Source organism: Mesoplodon mirus, assembly GCF_964341445.2.
Source record: "Mesoplodon mirus genome assembly, chromosome: 2".
Taxonomy (NCBI): Eukaryota; Metazoa; Chordata; class Mammalia; order Artiodactyla; family Ziphiidae; genus Mesoplodon; species Mesoplodon mirus.
Window position 1 is genome coordinate 229,216,283 of NC_138977.1, and position 20,978 is coordinate 229,237,260.

Genomic DNA, 20,978 nt, shown 5'->3' on the forward strand with positions numbered 1-20,978 from the left:
TGCGACCTGGAGCTTGAGTTCCTCCCTCCAAGGTGCCCGGGAAGTGCCCAGCCTGAAGGACCAATGCTGCTCTTTGAGTGTGGCGGACACAGTCTTTAAGTGTGCAATTCAGGGGCAGTCTCATGAATGGTGGTCCCTAAAAGATGTGTCCGCATTCTAATCCCGGAACCTGTGACCTTATTTAGAGAAAAGGTTTTTGCCGACAAAATTAGTTATGGACCTCCAGATGCGATCATCCCGCATTAGGGTGGCCCTAAGGCCAGCGACAGCGTCCTTATGAGACACAGACGCAGAGCAGGAGGCCCTGTGAAGTTGGAGGGCAGAGATTAGAGTGATGTGGTCCCAGCTCAGGGGCCGCCAGGAGCCGGAAGAGGATGAGGGGCCCCTCCCTGGAGCCTCCGAGGAAGCACAGCCCTGCCAGCACCTTGAGCTCAGACTTCAGGTCTCCAGCCTATGAGAATTGCTCCTGGACCAAGAGCTGAGAGGTCGGGGCCCTGGGGCACCCCTGCGTGGGGAGACGGGCTCTGGTGTGTGAGTCCGTTCCCAAATCCACACTGAAGTCCCCACCAGCCACCCCATCTGTGAACCGCGCCCCGTCAGGCGAGCATAATTCCCATCGGGGGAGACTCACCCCGCAGCCTGGAGATGGGCGTTTTCCTACCTTCCTCTCACTTTCTGTTTCTCTGAGTGTGTTCACCAAAAACCTATGCAAATAAATGTGCAACTCATTGTGACTTTAAAAAGTGTATTTAAGCCTATCTGGGCACGAGCGTGGAGGAAAAAATGACCCTAGAAGAATGCTAGTTATACACTAGAAATAACCTTCTGATCCTGAGATGTGGTCACAGCACAAGAGGGGAGAGACACTGCTGGACCAAATATTTTGGAGGGAAAAAATGAAGCTTCCATGCCGATCTCCAGCCCGTCCATAAATGGCACGAAGCTATCTCGGAGATGAAGGATGGTAGTGAATCAGCTGACATCTGTAAATACTGCTGAGCTTACTTTTTCAAATCTTGTGTTTCCAACAGGCAGGAGGAAGCTCCATTCGCCACGGGTGAGCGCTGAGGAGACAAGAATGCTGGGCGCCAGGGTGCCCGCTGTCCGTGCACAGACTCTTTCTGGAGCCCCGATTGCTAATGACCTTCGTTTGCTAGCTCCACTCGGGGAGCACGCTCCGTTTTTGGATTCTTCAGCAGAAAGACCAACAAGATCGTACCTTCATTTATTCACAATAATTGTTGTTTTCTTTGGGAGGTTTCGAGACTACAGGAACTCTATTAATTCAGACACCTGATTGGTGTTTCTGTGGGTGCATCTGTGGTGCTTGCCTGCTTATTGCCCTGGAGTCTTTTCCATATCTGTACTGTGGCTTTCCCAAGGCTCTGAGGCCTCAGGGTGAGGACTGGCCATTCCTTAAACAATACCCATATCTAGAAGGCAGTGCACACCCCTTTCATTCAACAGATTTTCCTGAGTGTCTAAGACTTTGTGTATACCTTCAACCAATGTTTATCATCACCTGCGATGTGCCGGCACTGTTCAAGGCTCCAGGATTGTAACTGTGTATCAAAGACCACTCTTGAACATTTCCCGAATGTCCCTACCCCAGGGCCTTTGCACTCACCTCCCTGGGGCTACAGGGCTTGCTGCCTTCTCCCCGCACCTGCCCTCTTCTTTAGAATCCCCTGTGCCCACATCTTGCTCTAATTTCTTCAACAACACTATCTCTGAGAAAGCACCAACAGGTTAGATATAGGGTAAGAAAGAGAAGGTGGCCCCGAGTGAGGCCAGACTGTAGGTGCAGCTCCAGCCTGGCTCGTCAGGAGGATGGGGAGGCTTCCTGGTGATCAGGTGGTGACCACTTAACTCGCGGAGGGTGGGAAAATTCTTTGTTTGTAAGGACCCTTGTGATTACTGGGCTCATCTGGATAATCCGGGACAATCTCCCCTTTTGAAGATTCTTCATCTTAAATCCCATTTGCCATATGTGGTAACAGTCACAGGTTAGGGGATCAGGACACGGACATTTTGGGGGAGCTGTTATTCTGCCTGCTGCACCACCTCTTACTCCCCCTGACCCTCGGATCTAGGAAGGCTTCCCTCTCCTGGCCCCCAGGAGAGGTCCCCTTATATTTGTGTCCTTCCCACTCCAGGATTCCCTGTAAAAATCTCCAGGGTGCACTTTTCCATGCCTGATCCCTTATATATCAGGCCAGCTTAGTTCTGGGTGACTGAGCCCCAGGAATTCCTAGAAAACTTTTTCTCCCAAAAAAGCTTGGCTTCTGAAAACCAAAAGTGCTGGTGGTTATATGCCTTCATTCATTTGTCCAAACCCATAGAATGTACAACACCAAGAGGGAACCCTGATGTAAACTACAGACCTTGGGTGATGATGACGTGTCTGTCGGTGTAGGTTTCTTGATTGAAACAAACATACTGTTACAGTGGGGGTGATGCTCACTGGGGTGTCTGTGCTTGTGTGGGACAGGGGACTCTCCTCCTTCCACTCAATTTTGCTGTGAACCTACAGCTGCTTTAAAAAAATAACGTTTAGGGCTTCCGTGGTGGCGCAGTGGTTGAGAGTCCGCCTGCCGATGCAGGGGACACGGGTTCGTGCCCCGGTCCGGGAAGATCCCACATGCCGCGGAGCGGCTGGGCCCGTGAGCCATGGCCGCTGAGCCTGCGCATCCGGAGCCTGTGCTCCGCAACGGGAGAGGCCACAACAGTGAGAGGCCCATGTACTGCAAAAAAAAAAAAAAAACAAAACCCCAAAAACAGCATTGCCAATGTATCAGACATATTAGCAAGCCCTGGATTCTTTCTCAGACAAGGAAACAATTTCAGAATTTTCTTTGACATAAACTAACTTGTATTTTATAACATTCTCAATTTCTGATATTTAAATTGAAAAAGACATCTAAAAAATCCTTTTACACATTGCATGAATTTCCAAATAAATTTACATGTTGCATTCACTTCCAAAATACCTCAAATGCTGCGTTCTTACACCGATGTCATGATTTTTATAAGAAAATTAGCAGGTTCTTCTTGGGCAATCAACACTCCTTAGCTCATTTTTAAACTACAATGCCAATCTTTTTACAGAAATCAGTTCAGGAAGGTTTCTGACAGAACAGCCAAGGCTATAGGTTTTGGGACCCGCCAGGTTTGTCTGCACGTTCTCGAGTGTGAGGGGCTGCGTGGCTAGGATTAATAGCCTTCACCCAGAGTCTGACGCAGGCTTCTGGAGATGCTCAGAACCTCCTGGTAATTTACTGCGCTCTGTTGCCTGGGTGTTTGTCTGTTTTCATTCCTCAAGCTGGCAGCACTTCTTTTCATAAATTAGATCAAAGCATCTTTCAGAAGATACTGAAAACTGATGAGGGTTGATAGGCCTCTTTGGAATTGCCTGACTTACTTTCCTAAAATCCAGAGCCGTGAATCAATCTGAGACTTGTGTGTGAAAATATCCCTGGGGAGAGTCTCTCATGGATCACTGCCTTCATTTTGACTTGTAATTTATAGATTTCGAAGTAGATGATTATTTTAACAGATTATCATTTACAGAGATACTTAGACTCACAAGATAGAACTTCAAGTTCGCTGTGCTCAGACTTGATTTAGTTGGCTATTCGGGATACATACCAAGTTTCCCTCAAAAAAAAAAAATATATATATATATTTTCAGTACGTGGGCCTCTCACTGTTGTGGCCTCTCCCGTTGTGGAGCACAGGCTCCGGACGCGCAGGCTCAGTGGCCAAGGCTCACGGGCCCAGCCGCTCCGCGGCAAGTGGGATCCTCCCGGACCGGGGCACGAACCCGTGTCCCCTGCATCGGCAGGCGGACTCTCAACCACTGCGCCACCAGGGAAGCCCCTCCTCAAAATATTTTTATGTTTTAACTTTTTAAAGGAAATCTCAAGTCAAAAAAGACACGCAGTTTGCCAATAACGAGAAACACTGGCAGCGAAAGTCACCACTTATCACTCCATTCTAAGGAGGATGAGAACCCCATTTCACTGATAAACTTCTATGAGTCTCTAGTATCCAAGGAACTTACATACTATTTCTTTAAAAAATTTTTTTCTTTACTGAAGTATAGTTGATTTATAATATCATATTAGTTTAAGGTGTGCAACATGGTGATTCAATATTTTTATACATTATATTCCATTTAACGTTATTACAAAACAATGGCTATATTTCACTGTGCTGTATAATATATCCTTGGTGCTTACCTATTTTATACACAGACTTGCATTCTATTCTAATCTTCATGACAAACTTGACGTTTATTTGCCCCAAGTTGCACACAAGGCTGGGGTTTAGTGAAGAAAGGACAAAAAAGGACTTGTGACCCAATGGTCACTTACTAACCACAGTGCTGTTGATCCCTGGGACGCACACCTACATTTAAAACTGGGACACGTCTGCCAGTCTTCCTCAGAAAGAAAAATGTCTGTTCAGGTGCTTTGCCCATGTTCACAGCTGGATGTTGTGTTTTTTTGCTGTTGAGTTGTACGAGTTCCTTATCTATTTTAGCTATTAACCTCATATCACGTATGTGGTTTGCAAATATCTTCTCCCACACCATAGGGTTGTCTTTTAATTTTGCTAATAGTTTCCTTTGATGTGCAGACATCTTTAGTTTGATGTAGTCCCACTTCTTTATTTTTGCTTTTATTGCCTTTTTTTTTTTTTTGCGGTACGCAGGCCTCTCACTGTTGTGGCCTCTCCCGTTGCAGAGCACAGGCTCCGGATGCACAGGCTCAGCACCCATGGCTCACGGGCCCTGCCGCTCCACGGCATGTGGGATCTTCCCGGACCGGGGCACGAACCCGTGTCTCCTGCATCAGCAGGCGGACTCTCAACCACTGCATCACCAGAGAAGCCCCTTGCCTTTGCTTTTGATATCAAGTCCAAAAAAACATTTCCAAGACCAATATAAAGGAACTTATTCCCTATATTTTCTTCTAGGAGTTTTACGGTTTTAGGTCTTACTTTTAAGTCTTGGATCCATTTTTAAAAAAGAAGGAGATCCTTCCATTTGTGACAACATGGATAAACCTGGAGGACATGATGCTAAGTGAAATAAACCAGACACAGAAAGACAAATATTGCATGATATCACTTATATGTGGAATCTAACAAGTTGAATTTAGAGAAACAGAGGGTAGAATGGTGGTGGCCAGGGGCTGGAGGAGGGGGGAAATGGGGAGATATTGGTCAAAGAGTACAAACTTTCAGTTCTAAGATGAATAAACTCTAGAAATCTAATGTACAGCATGGTGACTATCATTAATAATAATGTATACTCACAATTTTCTAAGAGAGTAGATCCTACATGACCTCACCACACAATAAAAGGTAACTTTGTGGAGTGACGGATGTGTTAATGAATTTGATTTTGAGAATCGTTTCACAATATATGCATATGTCAAGGCACTGTGTTTACACCTTAAATATAAATAATTTATTTGTCAATCATAACTCAATAAAGCTGGGAAAAACCAAAATTGGGTCACAAAGAAACAACACATCAGCGACAAGCAGATGAATTAGTTTGCCAAGGCCGCTGTAACACAGTACTGGCCTCCCAGTCCTGGGGGCTGGAAGTCGAGATCAAGGTGTTGGCAGGGCTGGTTCCCCTGAGGCCCCTCTCCTTGGCTGGTAGATGACCACCACCTCCCTGTGTCCTCACATGGTCTTCCCTCTGTGTGTCTGTGTCCAAATTTCCTCTTCATATAAGGACACCAGTCATACTGGATTAGGGCCACCCTCATGACTTCATTTTACCTTAATCCCCTCTTTAAAGACCTTCTCTCTAAATGCAGTCACATTCAGAGGTACTGGCGGTTAGGGCTTCAACATATGAATTTTGGGGGGACCACAATTCAGCCCATAATAGCAGGTGAGCAAGTTAACATCTTTTAAAATGCAGGAAAGCATTTTTGTATTTAAATGGTGGACTATCTCTCAGCACGCTTAAACAGAGCTGAGTGATATTTGAACTGGTCCACTTTAGTGTCCTGGAATGTTAGAGCCAGAGGGGACCTTTCAGATCTGGGTCTGAGCATCTTACCCCAGAGATGAGACCCAGGGCTCAGGGAGGCCAGCCGACTAGTCCCAGGTCACAGGGCAAGGCGATGGCAGAGGAGGGTGGAGTTCTCACCCCAAAGTCCTGTACACACAGAGAGGCCTCTAGATTCACAGGGTTGGAATCATTCAGTCTTAATTAAGCACATTGTTGTACGGCGTCCTTGCTGTATCACAGTCCACTGCCCAGTGGTGGCTTCTTCCTGCTCCGAGGTGTCAGCAACACCCCCAAGGGCAGTAGGTTGTATTTCTTGTCTCGGCCCCAGGAGAGAGAGGACTGGCCCTGCCCTCCTATTCCTAGGGGAGGGCCCCCCATTTTTGGAAGGTGGCAGGGCCCCGTAGCAGGGAGCACAGGGCGTCAGCCAGTCCCTGGAGCTGCCGTCTTTACAGGAGCAGTGTTCTCAGACAGAGAGACGTTGGACACAAGGATGGTATGTTCCCCAAAGTTCTGTTCAGTGCCGTCCTGAGGGCTGCCCACAGGTGAGATCGGGGCTCACTGGAAGCATCCGTCTCTGAATCAGAGCCAACAATGTCCAAGGCCTCTGTGTGCCAGACCCTGTTCTAAAAACTTCCACCATGGTGATTCATTTTCTCTTCCAGTGACCCTATGAGGGAGGTGTTGCTGCTACAGATTGTGTGTCATGGCTGCACAAGGTGACCAGCTTCCACCCCAGGCCATCCGACTCTCAAATACAAACCCCTGCCACTTGTGATCTCTTACAAGATTTTACAGGTTTGTCCCTGACTATTTCGAACTGTTCAGAATGACCTTTATCCTGACATATTTTGGCTTTTGAACTTATGGGCCTTTAGTAAAAATGAAAATCAATCATTATTTATGCCTGTAAATTATTTGTATTTCAATCATTTGGAATGAAATTCCAGATTTCAGTCAAACGTGCCACATGTTTAAAATAAATTGATAAGCTGGAGAATTTTAATGTTTTAAATGTATTTATCTATGCCTTATTTTTTTAAATTAATTAATTAATTAATTTGGCTGTGTTGGGTCTTTGTTTCTGCGCGAGGGCTTTCTCTAGTTGCGGCAAGCGGGGGCCACTCTTCATCGCGGTGCGCAGGTCTCTCACCGTTGCGGCCTCTCTTGTTGCAGAGCACAGGCTACAGACGTGCAGGCTCAGTAGCTGTGGCCCACGGGCCCAGTTGCTCCGCGGCATGTGGGATCTTCCCAGACCAGGGCTCGAACCCGTGTCCCCTGCACTAGCAGGCAGATTCTCAACCACTGCGCCACCAGGGAAGCCCCATTCCTTATTTTCAAACAATGAATTTATGAAAATGGATTATGCTTTAATGAAGATAAGAATTATTTTAAACAGATTTTCTTTTTTAAAATTTGAGCATAAGTAGCTTTACAAGATTGTAGTACTGTTTTCTGGCTTTACTGATCAAATAGTTTTGCTGGTTGTAGTTTTATTTAGGATGCTATCTTTAGTCAGAGATTTACTGATCGTCTTAAAATTTCCAGGAGTATTTGGAATATCAAATGTTATCCTATTGGGCCCTGTTTACATCAACTTCAGAAAAGATATTTCAGTCTGGCAACAACAGATATACTGTGACAATCCTCCTGATGGAAATAATTATAAAAGTGTGTGTGTGTGTGTGTGTGTGTGTGCACTTCATTCCTATAGAGAGGTGGGGACCACTTATTGCAGGCAGGACTTGAGGAGGTATGACCCTGGAGACGAGGCACACACAAGAGCTGAGCTTCACAACTACCTGGATGTATTCTCTGGAATGTGTTCCGTTCCAAAGGATGGAGCTGGGGAGGGGGAGGGAATGGGATGTAGGTAGAGCTCCAAGCAGAAAGCAAAACATTTACTAGGCTGAGGAGACATAATCAGAGCTCAGGAATAACAAGTGGCTGAAAATTAAGAGAGAGGGCACCTCAGAGAAGCAAGCTGGAAAATCCACAAACAACTTCCTTGCAAGTTGTGGGCTAACTCCTGAGCTGTATGTGTGACAGGTCAAAACACTGAAAAGATTTTCAGCGGCCACAGGATGCTGAAGAGGCAAGAGTTCAGACCCTGCCAAGGTCAAGGGCTTTGGTGATCTCCACAGCCTATCAAGTAAGGGCCTGAAAGGGCCATACCAGGTGGTGAGGACCACATCCTACGGGTGAGGGAAAGACTAATGCAGGTCGGCCATAGCAAATCCGACAACTAACCATTGACAGGACCACTAGGACCACTGTGACCTGGTGGTACCCACTTGCCTGCCAGAAAAACACTTAATCTCTTTGGAGGAAACATCATCATCGGAAGCCACTACCGTTTCTTTTTACCTGCAAAGCCTGCACAATCTGATATTCAATAAAAAAAAATTACAAGGCCTGCTAAAAATCAATACTGAATAACAAAGAAAAACAATAGACCTTAGTAAGACACCCACAGAGATTCAGATTTTGGACAGACCAGACATGAACTTTAAAATAGCTATGACCAGCACAATTAAGAATAAAGAGAAAAGGATGGAGACTTTCATCAGACACCTAAAATCCATTAAAAAACTAAATTAGGGCTTCCCTGGTGGTGCAGTGGTTGAGAGTCTGCCTGCCGATGCAGGGGACACGGGTTCGTGCCCCGGTCCAGGAAGATCCCACATGCCACGGAGCAGCTGGGCCAGTGAGCCATGGCCGCTGAGCCTGCGCGTCCAGAGCCTGTGCTCCACAACGGGAGAGGCCACAACAGTGAGAGGCCCGCGTACCGCAAAACAAACAAACAAACAAACAAAACACTAAATTGTAATTCTAGAGCTAAAGTAACCATAAATTAAATTAATAATTTAATGAATGAGTTAATAGGAGATTAGATACATCAGAAACAATAATTAGTGAGGCAGGTGATAATTCATTTGGGAGTGTCCAAAGTGATGCACAAAGAGGAAGATGAATGGAAAACATGAAGAAACGTGTCAGAGGCGTGTGGGACGAAGCAAAAAGGGCTGATCTGTGTATATCAGCATCCCCAAAGGAAAACGGAGAGAGAGTAAGACTGAAGGAAGATTTAAAATTCTGGCTGCCAATTTCCCAAAACTGATACTCTGTGAGTCAGCTCAGGCTGCCTTAACAAAATCTCACGGATTGCATGGCTTAAACAACAGAGAGTTACCTTCTCATAATTTTCTGGAGGCTGGAAGTCCAAGGTCGAGGTTCCAGCAGGGCTGGTGTCTGCTGAGACGTCTCTCCTTGCTTTGTATACAGCACCTCCTGTGTCTTCACGTGGCCTTTCCCCTGTGCACTTGTGGGGAAAGAGAGATCTCTGGTGTTTCTTCCTCTTCTTACAAGGGCACCAGTCCTAGGGGATTAGGGCTCCACACTTAAGACTCCATTTAACCATATTTACCTCCTTAAGGGCTGTATACCATATACAGTCACATTTGGGTTAGGGCTTCAACATAGGAATTTCGGGGGAACACAATTCAGTCCATAACAGATGCCCAAATCTAATTAAAAACATCATGTCACAGATGTAAGACACTTTCCAAATCCAAAGCAGGATAAACACAAAGAAAACTGCAGTTAGGCAAATTATTCTTAAATTGCTGGAAAACAGATGAGAAGATATTAAAAGCAAAATAAAGAAAATATTGAAGGGAAAAAAGAATCCCTACCTTCACGGGAGCAATAAATTGAAAGCTGAATTTCAGAAATGAGATCCAGAAGACTACAGGATAATACTATTTAGGGAATTTTTTTTTTTTGGATGTGATTTCAAACATAGAAAAGATATAAGAATAATGAATTAGCCCCATCTACATTTTATCCCCATTCACCAATTATTTCGATTTCTCCATTTGTCAATTGTGAATCTTCTCCTTCCATTATCATATATAACTCAAATCATATATATATATATATATATATATGTATTATACATATTCTCATTTGGAAGTAATTTTCAGACACAGTGTGCTCTGTCATTCCTAAACACTTCAGTGTACATTTCCTTAGAACAGGGTCATTCTGTTGTATCACCACAGTAACGTTTTCAAAGTTAGGAAATTTTGCATTGACAGGGCATTATTATCTAATCCAAAATCCTTTTTCAAAGTTCTTCCGTGTTCCAATAATGTCCTTCATTCTTATTTCATTTTTTGCAGCCTGAGAGCCAAGCCAGACACGTTCTGGTGCCAGGTGCCTGGTTCCTCCTAAACTAGGTCAGCTCCTCTCCGTTCTACCCTTCATTGCTTTGATGTGGTTAAAGAGGATGGAAAGTTATTTTATAAAATGTTCATTGTGGGTTTGTCTGATGTTTCCTCATGATTAGATTCAGATTTTGCCTCTCTTGACAGGAATAGCGTGAGAATGATTTTGTACTCTCGTAAGTGGACTGTAACAGATGTGGATTTGAATCCAAAGGCAAAAAGGGTGACACCCCGTTTCCCCTTCCCAGATTTGTAATCTCCTCCTCCACTGAGAGAAACCCAGCCCATCACCCTCAGGGTACTCACTCGTTCACACAGTCCTAGCTTTTAAGGAATGCATTTCAGAAGTGCCAACGACGCCACTGAGAAAACAAACTCACCAAACCAGAGTTCAACATCTGTTTACAGTCTCTTTTTTTTTTTTTTTGGTCTTTATAATCAGGCTACGTAGTCAAATTATTGTGTTCAAAGATTCTTGGGTTAGTTTTTCCTCTCTTCAGAGTCTGTGTTATTTAATTGAAATACGGTTGTGTTAATTAGCTCCTGTATTCTATTTTAGGGATTTTGAGTACAGGAAATCTTAATATGGTTCCAAAATTCAAAACTATACGAAAAGTAATGCTCCAGGAAGTGACTTCCCCAATCCTTTTACCTCATTGCACATATGCCTGTAGGTAACCAGTCTCAGTGGTTTCTGGCTTATTCTCCCTGTGTTTGTTTTTGCAAAATGAACCAACAGATATTCGTATTTCTTCTTTGTACACACTATATATGTATACTCTCCTGTCCTTTGCACTTGCGCTTAGCAATATATCGGTTAAGAACACCTCTTAATCTTTTTTACACCTGCTCAGCACACACTTGTGTGCTGCCCTGTAACTTAGCCAAGCAATCCCCTGCATCTTGTCACTGATGACAGAGACTGACTTCTACTTAAAGGCCAGAGAGTCAGCTTTCGAGGCTCACAGGTTTTGGGGTCTCTGTTGGATTTATTCAACTCTTCCTTTGTCGTTCAAAGCAGCCATAGATAAACTAGCAGGGTTTGGCTGTGTTCCAGTAAAACTTTGACTGTAAAAGCTGGCAAGTGGCAGGGGGCACTTAGTTTGCCAACCCTTGGTTTAAAATATTATTATTATTTTGCCATCACAAACAAAGCTGCAATGAACAACTTTGTTAATCTGCATTTTTGTATTGTCAAAGGGGCAACTTCAGGGTAAATTCATAGAACAAGTGTTGAAGGTAAGTACACGAGTGGCTTTGATATTGCCCTTCCTTAAAGATGCATAGATATCCTTCCCACCAGCAGTTATGGAAATGCCCACGCCACAGCCTCGCTGTCAGAAAGCGCTGGCAAATTTCTCCACTTTGATTATCTAATGGGTGGGAAATGGCTTTGCAGTGTGGTTTCACTTAGCATTCTTCCAATGTTGAGTAGATTATTTTGTATTGTCTTTATCTGGGGTAAGTGTTGTAATTCTTCCTATTCTTCATGAAAAGATTTTTTTTTCACTTTTTATGCAGAGAAATTTTTGTAGCCTTGGGAATATCTAATTTTTGAATTTTTTGTGTAATTGCCCTGTGAAATTATCAGTACCTCATATATTTTTCAGGTAGTTTCTTCATAACTTTCTAACTTCTATAAAAACTATTTTGTTTAACCTTTCTGTTTCTAATAGGGTCAATTTTGGAGAACTCTAATTTCATAGGAAATTATGCATTTCATCTAGATTTTCAAATTTATTTGCATAGAGTTCTGCAAATATTCTCTTATGATAGTTCTTAATTTTTACCTTTTTAGACAACTGATTATTATATATATTTTTCTATATATTTTATATATTATTTCATATATACATGTATGATTTCTTCTCCCTTTTCCTAATCAAGGTAGCTAGTTGTTTGTTTACTTTGATATTATTTGGGAGGAAAAATCCATGTTTTGATTATTAATTTATCTACTATTTTTCTCTTCTCTAATACATTAATTTTTGGTTTTATTTTTTGTTTGCTTTTTTGTGCTTATTTTGGTTTACTTTTTGTTATTTTTGTGGCTTTTTCATTTATTTTTCTTTATAATGATATAAGCATTTAAGGCTACAGAGTTTTCTCTGATTACTGCTTTCAATGAATTCCATAACAGTTATCATTTTTTTTTAGAAGTTCCGTAATTTCAATTTGCATTTTCTCTTTCATCTGAGTTGTATAATTGAAAGTTTTGGTTTTTTCCATTTCCAAGCTGAATTAAATTTTTGTTTTTTTAGTTTGGTTATTAGTTTCTAGTTTTATTGTATTGTGATCAGACAAGATTATTTGCAATTGTCTACTTTATGGAATGTATTGATATTTTCTCTCTGACCTAATAAGTGGTCAATTTTAGTGGAAGTCCCATGTGTGCTAAGGAGTAACTTTTGAATAGTTCAGTAAGATCTATCTACTTGATTATGTTGCCAGTGTCTTCTAGCTACTTACGGATTTTTGTCCACTTCTATACTTTCTACTTTAGGGAGATATTTACTGTTATTTTTAGCAGAGTTATTTGTAACTGATACGTATTATTGTGAATTGTGGTCATAGTGTTAAAACATATCCTTCTTTGTAATTTTTTCACTTAAGGTCAGAACCTCTGCTATCTCATTGCTTTCATTTGCCTGGTATAACTCTGTCTTCCTTTATATTTTTAGCCTTTTTAAGTCACGTGTATCTTGTGCATGCAACATACAGTTGAGTCTTGCTTTCTGAAACAAATTGGAAATAATTTTTAATAGGTCAGTTGAACTCATTCATATTTATATGTGGCTGTGATGAGTCTCACTGCAATTATATTATTTCATGTCACTATTGCTGGAGTTATTCATGCATATGTGTTATTTTCTTTCCTTCTGTGTTGGGTTTCCTCCACTCTTTTATTAATTTTACTTTCTCTCTCTCTCTGCTATTTACATTGGCTTGTGTTTTGTTCTAACTTTATTGCATCTTTATACTTACACACTTTAAAATTCCCTTAGCCTTCTCTGTTCTTATTTATTATTTTTCTGCCTTTAGAAAAAATCAGTTTTGGTGGTATCCTTGACATTTCCCTGAGCTCCATACCACAATCAATACACTTATTTTCTTTTCCCTCTTCTTGTTTAGTTTTGTTTCCCTTTTTAATTTTTATTATTTCCATTTTGCCAAAATATGTGATATTTATTTCTTCTTCCACTCTCATCCTCACTCTGTTAGCTTAGTCTTAAATATTCAATTAAGTATATTAAATCATGACCATTAGTTCCTTTAGCCAAGTTTCTTTGGTCATAGCTTGTTTGGAAGAAGCCTATCCTCCAGCAAATTCCTCAAGAAAGGCTCATGAGGACAGTGGTCCTGTGATCTTACATGATCAAAATTGCTATTCTAGTCTTGACATTAGACTGCTTTTGGCCGTGTATAAAATCCTCGGCTCACATATTCTTTCCTCATATTTATTGAAATTCCCCATTGTTACCTTGAGATGTCTGATGCCAGACTAATAGGTTATTTTTATAGTTTTTCCTTGAGGTCCAGAGATTTTTTTTAAAGCTTTTAAATTGTAATAGCTTTACCAGGCTAAGTTTTTTTTTTAAAAACATCTTTATTGGAGTATAATTGCTTTACAATGGTGTGTTAGTTTCTGCTTTATAACAAAGTGAATCAACTATACATACACATATATCCCCATATCTCTTCCCTCTTGCGTCTCCCTCCCTCCCACCCTCCCTATCCCACCCCTGTAGGTGGTCCCAAAGCACCGAGCTGATCTCCCTGTGCTACGTGGGTGCTTCCCACTAGCTATCTGTTTTACATTTGGTAGTGTATATATGTCCATGCCACTCTCTCACTTTGTCCCAGCTTACCCTAAAGTTGATCATTCTGGGTCAATTTTTCTCTGGTTCCTGTAGGCTCTGGCAAAATGTAGATTTAGGTCTTCTTTTATTTCTGTAAAGTATCCATGAAGTATAGATTTACATATTAGCCATGACCCATTGTTTTGCTTTTCTGGGGGGAGAACCTCTGATTATACATATGTTGGATTTTGTTTTGTCTGTCCTCCATTTCAACCACTTTTCTTTTACCTTTTTTATGTCTTTCCTTCCTTCATTTTTATTTTCCAAGTTATTCTGACTTTCTTCTATGACTTTTAATAAATTTCTATTTAAATATGTTCTTACTCAGGCAGTCTATAACTTTGCTTTCATTTCTTACACTATCTTTTTCTTCCACTTTTGTCCTGAGTTCAATAAATTCTCATTTGATTTCTTCTACTTTTTGGTTATTTTTAAAATCTTAATGTCTGCATTTCTGATATCCTCAAATGCTCATATGAAGGTATTTAAATTCACTTTGGAGTGTTGCTTTAGTTTTATTCGGCACTCTTTTGGGGAGTGCTGGGTTCATCAGCTTAAATTCTTTGATTTAAGTTTTGTGTTTATTCTTGCATTTGCTTTATATAGATGAAGTCTGCTTAAGTTTATTCAATATTATAATAGTTTGGAGAATATTATAATTTTTCTATTTTAAGAGAAACTTCTTTCGTTATATCAAAGTGTAGCTTCTGTAATGGAGTTTTAGGGGGTGGCAGGTGGAAGTGGTGTGGGATCTATTGTATCTTGCAGAGATCCAAATTATGCCCACTTGCTTTGTCCTTTCCCCTTCCACAGCCCAATATCCAGTAAGCGTCTTTCCTTCAATTTTCAGCCCCTTCTTCCCTGGAAACAAGATCTTTCTGAGTCCCATTTAATTTAACAACATTCCCTCTAGTCAGTGCATTGATCTGATAAGACCTTTTTTAGAAGTTATGCATCTAGGATGGATTTTCTATGTTTAGGGCCATTTTGGATCTTTCTGTGCATTTCTCCCCCCCCACCATCTTACTAGGTTTCCACAAAGCCTTGCACTACACTCCAGTTGTTATTTTTCTGCCATAGATAATTTGAAGTTTGCAGTGTTATTTGAATTTTTGTTATGCAGAAGATGTTTTATTTCTTCTTATTTTTCTGTATGCTATTTTTGAGGCTGTGTGGAGAGATCCAGATTCAGGTGGCCTGGAAATGCTAGAATGACATCTGTAAGAAGCTGGGGAAAAGGGCTCCAACCTGGACACTTATGCCCAGTTACACTGTTGTTCAAAGATGAAGGCACAAACATGAGAAGCGACAGACATCCGTGAAGAGGTGAATGATAAAGAGGGGGTGTATTTGCATGATGGAATGCCTCATGGCAATACTGTCAAGGAACTGCTGATTCAACCGTGATCGACCCCAAGGACAGGGTGCTGAGTGCCAGCAGCCAGACACACAAGAGTGCGTGCTTTGTGATCCTGTTTATGTGAAATTCTAGAGAGACAAAACCAATGTGGTGACAGAAGGTAAATCAGGGATTGCACGAGGCTGGGTGGATGGTGGCCTGGAAACCAAATGCAAGGGGGCCTGAGAGACTTTGGGGGGTTATTTATTCTGCTTGTGGGGGTGGTTACATGGATGAGCACTTTTGTCAAAACTCTCAATTGTTCACTTAATATAGGTGAGTTTTATTATGTGCAAATTATACCTTGAAGTTGATTTTTTAAAAAGGAAGAGATGCTTTCAGAAAAACAAAAGCTAGGAGAATGCACTTCTATGAGAAATGCACCCCAAGATATGCCTCGAGGAAAGGGGGTTCTTGAGAGTCAGGGAAATTGTCTCAAATGGGAGCCTGGATGTGTGGGGAGGAATGAAGGCCTTATTCTGGGGCCTTGGTGCCCCTTCCATCCACCGCTGAGGTGAGCCCTCCAGGACTTACATCCTCCATCAGAGCGGGTCCTGGGAAGGGAGCCCTCGGGATGAGCACTTCCTCTTGGAACGCAGACCTGGAGCTGGGGCTCCCGCACCATCTGTCGCTATGGCCAACCCAAGCAAGTTTTCGTTGCAATCATGAGACCGCTGGGCAGACAGCACTTTGCAAATGGACCCATTTTTAACTCCCTGTAGGACATTTTGGTGATCAGTTTAAGAAAACAGTGATGAGTGAAGGAGGCGCTCCTGAATCCAGCACAGATGTGCTCACACTGTGATGATGCCCAGTATTAGGGACCAGCAGCTGGATCTCGCAGCTCGGGATTTCTCAGGGAATATTGCAACCGTACATCCTCTTGAAATGTCTATTTGACAAGAATTTTGAAAACTGAGAGATGAATAAAAAGAGAGCTCTCGGGAATGGAACATCTGTGTTACAAAGGCTTGTGGGAGCAGCGATAACCTGTGAGAATTACAGTTATAGAACAGAATGTTTTCTAAACCTTGACAATAACAATCAAGATAATAACACCAGCACTTACAAAAATGGAAAGAGGCGAGAAGTGAGTGGATAAAATTCTATGCCTTTTACATCTCTTCTCCCAGCAAAGTGAGTCAATCATTACTGAGTAAAATGGAAACTTTATCTAAACAAAGGACTAAAGCTGCAATATTTTTCATAATGTTTTTATTTTTCAAAAGCTCAGAGGGATCTTGTAGGAAACAAAATATAAAGAGATATTTACCTAAAAATCAGCAATTTCCTCAGCTTTACCTCTATTCTTTTTTTGGTTTAATTCTGGTAAAGTCAAACTTAATATACTTATTAAACAGTATTGTATATTATGATTCTTTTATAGTAAAATGTTATTCTCCCATAGACATAGTTTCTATTCTATCTGTATATAGGTACAAAGAAGTCTTCACTGATATTAATATAATATTAATAATGGTCAGGATATGGGGATTATTTTTTGGTAGAGTACTCTCCTGCATTTTTATTATTTTATTATTGCTCTTATAGTAATAATAATAATAATAATAATAATAATAATGGCAACTAATGTTTACTTAGTGCTCTTTATGTTCCAGGGGATGGTCTTGGTCCTTGGTATCGTTTAACTGCCTTAATCCTCAGCCTGTGAAGCCTATGAAGTAGACCCCAACCTCATGGATTAGAACATCAAGGAACAGGAAGTTCATGTCACTTTTCCAAGGTCACTGGCAGAGTCCGGGGGGTAAGCCTGGGCATACTGGCTCTGGAGCCCCTGCTCCTCCATGCTGGGCTCTGCCCCTCTTAGCAGGTGTAATTTTTATAAGGCTGTGTGCTAATTAGTGGCTGATCAGGAGGCAAAAACTGTAGCAGCTACTAAAGGAGGATAATGACATAAAGTTGTTAACTGGGTGACTGAGAAATAGGAGACGCTGAAGGGTTACAGAGGTGGTGACTGCCAAAGCCACTGCCAGAGGAGGATAGCAGGAGAGCTGGGGATGGTTAAAACTTGGAACTGAGGGCTTCCCTGGTGGCGCAGTGGTTGAGAGTCCGCCTGCCGATACAGGGGACATGGGTTCGTGCCCCGGTCCGGGAAGATCCCACATGCCGTGGAGCGGCTGGGCCCGTGAGCCATGGCCGCTGAGCCTGCGTGTCCGGAGCCTGTGCTCTGCAACGGGAGAGGCCACAGCAGTGAGAGGCCCGCGTACTGCAAACAAAAACAAAAACAAAAACAAAAAAACTTGGAACTGAGAAGGTGATTCCCTCAGAACTAACCTCAGACCTCGGAGGTGGGTGCTGGCCAGCTGGAGGAGGGGTCCTGGGGGCTGAGACCCAGAGCTGTGAGGAGAGGGTGTGTGCTCAGTGTGACGGGCTGACCCTGCTGGTCTGGGAAAGGCTGCAAACTGGTTTCGTCTATAGGAACCACTTCCCGCTCAGGGAAGACTTCTTGCTAGGGTGACAGTCCCAGGAACCACCCTAGACTAGTAATAGGAAGGAAACAAAAAGCAAACAGGGGGAGCGATGCCCTCCTCACGTCTCAGCCTGACAGTCCGTCTCTCTGGCATCTCCTCTTGGCAGAGCCTAACATGGAGCCGGCTGGAGAACCACGAATGTGGTTGGAAGAGTGGGACCGCAGCATCACAAAGCAGAGGACAGGAGAGTGGGTTGCAGCTGGGAGACAGCCACGTGATTGCCAGTGCACAGCCCTTTAGCTGCTGTGAGCCCATACCCACTCGTCACACGGACACTTCCATACTGTGCAAACACAGTCTGTCTCCGACTAATAAGATCCAGCTGTCCTGCACACAAACAGAGGCACTTTCATCATCCTCACCTTGATGAGACCCAAGCCTGTCAGACGGTGCTCATCTCTGGGAGACAGGTACCCTGTCCATCTGGGCTGATGTTCAACACCCCTCAGGATCTGGTTACCTAAAAACTCAGGTGTAAAGAGACTCTCCCAGGAAACATGTATGGACTAATAAGGGACAGGAGGAGAGAAGAACAGACGTCACCCCTGCAAATGCAGCTCTAAGCCAGGGGATTCTAGCTGACCTCCAACATCATCCTCAGGGACCAGAATGAAGCCTGGCAGGGAAGTTGGGGGTGTGGGAGGTTATCCCAGTTATTTTGCTTTTAGGAAAAAAGGGGAGAAAAACCCCTACAGGCAGAAGTAACCACCCACTCCCCAACCAGGTGAGTTTCCTATACAGACATCAACCTCCATTAACGGGCTGTTACCTGTTAGACAAGGTGCTGAGGGTCCCGTGAGGAGAGGGACAGTTCTGAAAAGAAGGGGGGGGGGCACTGGGGTGTCTCTCCGGATGTGGGGAGACAGGGGGTGGGAGCCAGCCGTCAGCAGTGTGGCTCTGTAGAAGGACAGGGCCAAGTCCACAGCCAGCTGAGCAAGGGCCTGAATAAGAACCAGCCAGATCTGAGTCCAGGCTCTGGACCTCTGCAGCTGGCTGCTCTTCCCGTGCTCAGAGCTCGGGAGCCTGAACTGAAGGAGATGTGACAGGAACAAAAGGGGACCTTAGCTCACTGTGGCCAGCACCAGCCAGAGTTCCATCACCTTCAGCCTCTGGAACTTGCCTTCTTCCAGCCTCACTAGTCAGTGAGGGAAGGGGAGGTGGGGACATCACAGAACAGAGCACGGGCATTGGATCAGATAGACTTGCTTTCAAGTCGCAACTCAGGCACCCAGCTGTGTGATCTGGGACCAGTCATTTCAATTCTCTGAGCCTGGTTTCTTTAACCCTGTCTTGGTTGCGTCTGCTATAACAAAAGTGCCATGGAATTTATTTCTCAGTTCTGGGGACTGGAAGTCTGAAATCAGGGTGCCAGCATGGCCGGGGTCTAGTGAGAACCCCCTTCCCAGTTGCAGATGGCTGGTTTCTCCTGTGTCCTCATGTCGTGAATGGAGAGAGGTCCAGAGGGCTCTATGGGGTCTCTTATAAGGGTACTAATCCCTTCTTGGGGGCCCCACCCTCATGACCTATCACTTCCCTAAAGCCCTGCCTCCTAACACCATCACTGTGGCTAGGATTTCAACATAGGAAATTGGGGAGACACAAGCATTCAGTCCTCAACAAATACCCACTGTTCAGGGCTCTTCTGTTGGTCAGCACTGCTGTGCACTGGCCTGGTGCCCAGCTCTAAGCGGGTGGACGGGTAGTTCTGTTACTGGCAGAGTCACAATGGTGGCTTGTTATTGGGTGTCACCAATACCTCCGTTCGGTAACCTGGAGTCCATCAGACTATTTGCAGGAAGGGGTCCCAAGAGCCATGGGCACCCAGCTCTGCCTTGTCCGTGGAGCCACAGGCTGATGGATGCTGCACGCATGACCAGGGTTGATGTACAGGGTGGTTGTCAGCTGACACTCCCCCGTGGCTCTGGCTGGTGAGCTGGGATCTCAGACACTGTTCTTCATGTCAAAACACTGCAACACGGACACGCAACAGAAAATGGAGTCCAATCCAGGGGTGTTGGAGGAAGAGGGGGGCTGGGAGCCGGGTCAAGGGGCTGTCCTGCCTTCTGCACCCCGTGTGCACTGTTCTGCCACTCCCACTCCTGCACCTCCCATCTTCCCTCCTGCTGGGCTGCCCCTCCTCCTTGGGACGTGACCCCATTTCCAGGCTCAGTCTAGCAAATTCCCCCAAACCCTGCCCTCAGCTTGGTTCTTGCCTCAACACTTGCTCTGCCTTCTCCTGTCTCTGACAAGTGAAACCACATTGTCCATCAAACTGTCTAACATGCCTCCTTCAAGAAGTCTTCCCCGATTGACCTGCTTCCCTTTCACCTTCCTCTGCTCAGAACATGGCTGTGGTGCACTGCCTTCACATGCATTCATTTCTGTGATGCTTTGCCCAGGCCTTCCGGCTTTTATTTACTTTTGTCTTTTAGGTTTATCTGCCTGGATTGGTGACTCTGAGTTTTGGGGACCCTCACATGGTATTTATTTTTCCCAAATAGTGGGGGTGCAAACAATGGGGGTGCTGTTTGGGGAAAGCCCCTTTATTAAAGTTAAATGTACTGACATTTTCCTCACCTGCAGACACAACTGACTGAGCATAAAATCAGCAAGGATGCTCCCAGAGGCATCCCAGTGTCTGCAATGAATTACCCAGAGCCTCTGGGCGGCCATAATTGTCATTAGTAACACAGAGATTGATGCTGCTGAAATCATTACTGTGGCAACTGCAGAGAACATTCTGTCAAAGCAGCAGAACAAACAGCGCTTCCTCCTTCCCTTGCAAAGGACTGTTTGGATTTTGAATGCACCCCACCTGCTGGCACGACCATGTTTATTTCACAAAGCCAGAAAGAAGAGTTTTTTTGACGTGCACTAGTTATCACCAAGCAATGCTCACTGTCTGATTCTACAGTAGCCAGAAGATCCCGGTGGTGCCTTCTGCAGTGCGTCCCGTTGCCACTG